Below are 6244 nucleotides of genomic sequence, written 5' to 3' on the forward strand. Positions count from 1 at the left end.
GAAGGCAGGTGCAGGCCCCGGTTGTTGCACACCTGTGAAACGCATCTTCCTGGTGCTTCCAGCTCTGGCAGCTGAATGGGAAGTGGTGACCCTCAACAATAACTCACCCAGATGTGGCATTTCTGTTCTTTTTCAATTGTGACGTGAAGACAGGTATTACCTGTGCAGAGCTGACCCATTCACAACAGCCACTTCTGGGTCCTCCCACAGTGGCTGTCACTGCATCAGGCAGAAGTCCTTTCTCCATCATCCCGTCTTTGTTCCTTGTGGTTCCGATCATCTGTTTTCTTACACTGGTCTTTAAAGCAGTAATAAATCCCATTGCTCTCTGAAATTATACCCGTTTTGAATCAAGTCTTATTAAAAAAAAAAAAAAAAAAGTCTTTCTTTTAGAGTGGGAACTTAAGGTCTCTAGGAGACAGCAGCACAGACTGTCACTTCAGCAGGAGCAGCTGCAGCTGTGACTTCTTTCAAATAAGCAATCCTAACATAAATATTCAAAAGCAATTATTATAAGCAGACTTTAGAGGGAGGAAAAAAAAAGTGGCTGATCCAGGCTCTCATCTGCTTAACATTGCAATTGCTTGCTTCACTTCATAGGATTGTAGCCACTTGCTTGCATGTGTACACCTGACCAGGAGTTTGACAACTTCCTAGCCTTGGGGCAAATTACATCTCTCCTTTCCTGACTGTCTCTCTCTCCAGCCTTGCTCTCTACTTTTGCCAGTAACTAAGCTGCTACAAAACACTTGATGTACATCTCAACTTGTGTGAGCCCTGGAAGAGCCACTGCAGCTCTCCCCATCAGTCCTCCTGGTGGCCTGGCTCTAAGAACCAGCCAACTGCAGAATTTTGCAGCTACTCCTTTATGTTCCCTAGGATCTGTCCTTAGATCTTGCTGGCTTGTGTGGGATTGCCACCCATCACCAGCTTAGGCTCAGGAAGGAATTTGCCTGAGTCCAGCCATGATGGAGAGAGAACAAGTGTTGAGTTACTACATTGGTCTCAGCTCATGGAAGAGAAGACCTTTTGCCCCCTGGAGCTTGATAACAGGATTTATGGTAAGGCAGCAGAGCTGTGACACCACCCTAAACTCAGCAACCGCCCTGGTTAAGTCTCTCAAGACAGATGTTGGTTCAAGCACAAGAAATCCTGGAGCAGGAGATTCCCACGGGTACACGTCCACCTTCCTTAGCCTGAGCAGCAGCTCCGCTGCTCAGCAGGACCCATCTCTGCGTTAGCCATGCCCTGCCCTCAATGAACCTCTTGAAGATACCTCTCTTTGGTGTCTGGCCAGATGGCCCAGGGGGGCTACCCACAGTCATGCACTGTTGGGCTGGGTCCTGCTGGGCTGCTTGGCTCAGATCTCTGTGGGTATTTACACCCTCTGACACCTGCCATCTCTTTGAGAAGAGAAGGGGTGCAGTCACATGGCCAGCATCTGACAGTCTACTCAACATAGGTTGACCTAAGACCACCGTGACTTCTTATTATTGATTTTTTAAGAACCTCTGAGGAAGCAGTCTCCAAAGTGAGTGCTTTGAAACCGGCTTGGTGCATGTTGCAGAGCCACGCTGCTTTAGTTGGGGTTTGGGACTGAGGGAATTAAAAGCCCTGTGAAGACACCTGGGTTGTCTCCTTGGTCACGATGCAGGGAGCCACCTGAGCTCACTTGTCCACCTAGCCAATGCTAAAACCCAACCATACCCTCCCTCCCTGCAGCACATCAGCACTGGGGATGGGAGGGGCTTTCCCAGGGGACCTGGGGCACCCATTACCAAAATCACCCCCAGAAGTGTCCCCCCTTGTTGGTCCCAGGGAGGTCCCATGTTACTGCCTTGCCAGCCACAACCCTTGAATTGCAACAGCACAAGCTGCCCCAAGAGCCAGCCTCCTTCTCCTTCTAATAGTATTAGGAGATGCTGAAGACACAAACATGTAGTACCATAAACTCTGCCTTCAAAGGAAATTGTGGTGTGGCTCCTCTTTCTTCTCCATGTTGGTTATTGATAAATTATAAAACTTCACTGTTAAAGCTGCAATGGCTGTACATGTGGTTAGCACACCAGATTTCAATCCCGTTAGATGCATCTCTGCATGGCTTTCATTCCCATCACTGGTGACATACTTTAATTAATGTTTTCCAGAGGTCACCTCCCCTGGAAGAGGCAAATAGCCAAAAAAAGCTGGAGAAGCACAAGTGCGAAGGAGCAAACAGGCCAAGATGCCATCATCTGTGGGACGTCAAGGCAATCTGCTAACAGAGGCAAAGGGAGGCGGACTCCTGGGTTGCCTGAGAGGAACCAGGATTAACTAACACAGCAATCTGTGCTCTGCCATGCTTTAACCCTCAGGTACCAAACGATCTCCTGAGTTTTATCCTCTAACACAGAGCAAAGTCCTGGGAAGAGCATCCCCAGGAATAAGTGTGAAAGGGATGGAGGGGCATGCACAAAAAGAAGCAAAGACACCAAGATGCAGCTGGTGGCTGGTGTTTGCAGTTCCTGGGGCCATTCACCATCACTGCTTTAGTCATGAGTAAATCAAGATTGTGGTTGTTGCCAAGACTGAATTTCTTTCCACTTGCTACAGATCCTGGAGACCTGTGACTATATGTATGGACCTCAGTTTTCTTTTTAGAAAGCGCTGCGTTCATAGTCCTCAAGGTGGTTGGGCATGGCTGAGCTCAGTGCTGCCTAACAGCCATGGAGCTGTGGCCCTGGAAGCAGTGTTCTTCTAGACATTTATTTGCTATTAAGAGGCATACCCTTGGAAACTGAAGAGGTTTCTGTTTTTCTGCACACTTGACAAATATATATATATATATATATATATATAAAAGCTCCTGTAACCTACTTGTTCCCTTTTGGCAAGAAAATGTTTGTGAGGGCTTAACACATCTCCCCATGAGCCACAGTTTGACAGCACGGGCTGCAGTGCCAGGCTTTAACTGAAGCTAAAAAGACTATTACAGAACATAAAAACTGTGATTGCAATTCTCCCCAGCCCAGCCTCTAAATGAAAGTGCAGCCTTTGGGACCACACTTGAGCTGCTGCTGCTCCAGACCTGCAGCTATTTGCAATTCTAAATAGCAATGCCCAACCTTTTTCTGTTTGAATATAACATATATGGTATATTCCATGGAATACATGCAGCTCAAACACCCCACAAAGTTTAAAACTCTTCCATAAATGTTGCTCCAAATATGTAAAAAATTTCCCATTTTCTCCTCTCTGCAATTTAGTCTAAAGCTTATTTTACATGAGTCTCTAAGACTGTCTTGTAATGTCTTGTAAAGACTGTCTTTGGTGTAATGTCTTGTAGACCTTTGAAACATGCTTTCAACTTCATCTCCAGTGGTAGAGCATCGAAGTAGACTTTCTTCAAGTGGTATTTTGCAGCAACTAGAACTATCATATTATTTCTAAAACAGGATGGTATATGAAGGGTATCCCATGTCCTGCACTACTTTGAATGTGTTCATTACAAATACAGCAGAAGAAATCAGAGAATCAAGGATGGCCACTCCTCTGCCCCACAGTTAGTGGCAGACCCCTTGGCAGTCCAGTGGATGGTTTGCTCCTGAGCCTTGTGGAAGTCCCATGTGGTAACATTCCCTCCTGGTACACTCCTTTGATTATTTCCTCCTAGTGATGGCTGATTTTTATGAGGGAAAAAAGCACAGCCTTCTTCTGTCTCTTCCAAATCTGTAGATCTGATTTTAACTTTTTTGTATTAGTGCAATCCGTGTATTTTGCAGCAAAACAAAAAAAGCCCCCACTGGGAACTCAAAAGCCCAGAACAAGAAAATCTTAAGACCTTTGACAGGAAAAATTCCCATCTTTAGAACTGTGATGAATTTGAAGGTTTGGGGATTTCTGCAAAGCTTCAGATCTGTCCTGCTGTGCTGACAATTGCTTCTTCTGAGGAGGTTGGTCTTCTCACCTGCCAGAGGAGCCTGTCACCCCATCCTCTTCCTCCCCAATGACTGATCAGAGTTGAAGACCACTAACAGTATGTGGACACATACATACACACACATGCACTGTCCTTGGACACAGCATCCCGTAGCTGGTCCCTGATCCCCTGCTCTCCCCATTGCTGGTACCTGGACATGAAGCCCACAACTCACAGCCCTGCGGTACTCAGCCCTCTTCTCCTGCTCACCAACCAGTCCAGCATCACGTTTGCTGTGCTCACACATACTCACTCAGACTAGAGAGCACACTCTGGTTTTAACCAGATAAGAATAGTTTTTAATGAGAATACAGAACAGATTGCAGCGACCACGTGCAGGCAAGGCTCAGGCGAGCATACAGACCTGCCCTTTTTATCCTCTTTTTTCCCACACTTGCTCCTTCCCAGTCCACCTCGCTCTTTTCCTTTCCCCACTTTTAGTCCATCCCCCAACATCCCAAACTAAGTCTTGCACATTCCCACAAGCCCCTTAAAAACAACCCAAAATAAGTTGTAGACAATCCCAAAAATTCTTTTCCCACCGCATCCCATAATGAGTCTTATACCCATCATCTTGTCCTAAATACCTTTAGGTGTTTCTCCATGACCCACAAGAAGGTCATGTCCATGCTCTGCAGGGGCTCTCACACCATGCTGTGCTTCTCATCAGAGCTCTACTGCTGCTGAATCTCTCTTCTCCCCCATGAAGTCCTCCAGCAAAGGAGGTTTTCTGGGGATAGGGTTGCCCATGGACACAAGAAAGGTGTTAGGTATGGAAGCTCCTGAATGCCATTTGTCATTCACAAGGGGACTTCTATAGTGTAATTTTAAGGAGCTAAATATAAGTTTGGGAGTGGGGTCTCCAGGACCCCAGTAGAGGCTGGTGTTGGAAAAGGAGCCAGACTCCTTGTAAGAAACAATTTTCATAGGAGAGGACAGAGGGTGGTGTTTCCCCTCCTGGCTCTTCCATACCCATGTGCCATTACTGTGCTTTTGAGTTGTGTTTCTTGTCATCTCCCTCTTATGCCTGTCTTTTCCCTCCTCCCATTGCACGGTGCATGAGGGAGTTGTGGATGACACACTGGCCTCACGGGCCCTTCAGGCAGGCACAGATGACAAGAAGGACACAACGGGGTCAAATGAGTCAGCCATACGCTAAGCCATGTGAGCATGAGCCTCTCCCTTCCCACTGCCTGGTGCTGCAGTGGGCAGGCTGTCCCCACCTCACCGGCAGTCAGGGACAGCCACTGCACAGCGCTCGGCAAGTGCGATGGGGACTGGGTCCACTCTACCTCGCGCAGGCTGATCTGACCATGCTAAATGCAGGAGGCCTGGAGAGCACTTACACTGAGGCCATGGAAGACTAATGATCCTTTCCATTGCTTGGGGTTTGTTTTTTCTGTTTGGCTGCTTTGTACCTCTCCTGTCAGGGCAATGAAGATTTGGCCTTACCTGGAGGAATGTCTGCGTTGTGTGAAAGCAAGCAAGCTCACCTCCCACTGCAGCCTCCTGGAGCGATGCCCTCGGCATCTGATGCCCCCAGAGCACCAGGAGATGGTAAGTCAAAGTGGTCAGTTCCCATTCCGGGGAGAAAAGACATGATGGAAAAACAGCAACTTCAGGAAAAGGAGACAAAGCCTGCAGCCTGGAGGGAAGCTGTCTAGAAATCATCAAGGGTTTGCTGTGGTTTCCAAGGTAACTTCCATCTTCTGCAACCCAGGTGAGGCCCAGCCTTTATGAGCATGTGGGCAGAATACAAATAGTAGATCTGAGGTGGAAAACGAAATGCACACAAAATGCCATTTGTTACCCCAGCTGCTCCGCTAGCAGCTGTCACCTTCTGCCCTTCCACACCTGCCCACCAAGGCAAAGTGCCAGGAACGAGGAATTCGGCCACCGCGACTGAACCATCACGAGTCATTTGCTGCCAGAGGGAAGCCAGGTAATTCAAAATTACCATAGGTGGCTTTCCAGCTGGAGTCATGACTTGAGAGCCCAGGGACCCCGTTAACACGCAGCTCCTCAATGCCCACGCTGTGTGGCTCTGACCTTCCCTGCATGATCACCTGAGAGCATCTATGAGTCTACTGGCCGGTATCAGCACCAGCTGGGCCCTACCATTGCCTCAAGGCCATCCCGGGGTCTTCTGGGGAAAGACTTCCCAAACTTCATCTCCATGGCAACCACAAGAGAGCTGGGCTGCTGTCACAGGAAAACCAGGTAGCTATAGATGTGTGGGATCACACGGGTCAGGTGCTGCTTACCTCTGGACCGCCTGCTACAAAA

Source organism: Strix uralensis, chromosome 2 (genome assembly GCF_047716275.1).
Source record: "Strix uralensis isolate ZFMK-TIS-50842 chromosome 2, bStrUra1, whole genome shotgun sequence".
Classification (NCBI taxonomy): Eukaryota; Metazoa; Chordata; class Aves; order Strigiformes; family Strigidae; genus Strix; species Strix uralensis.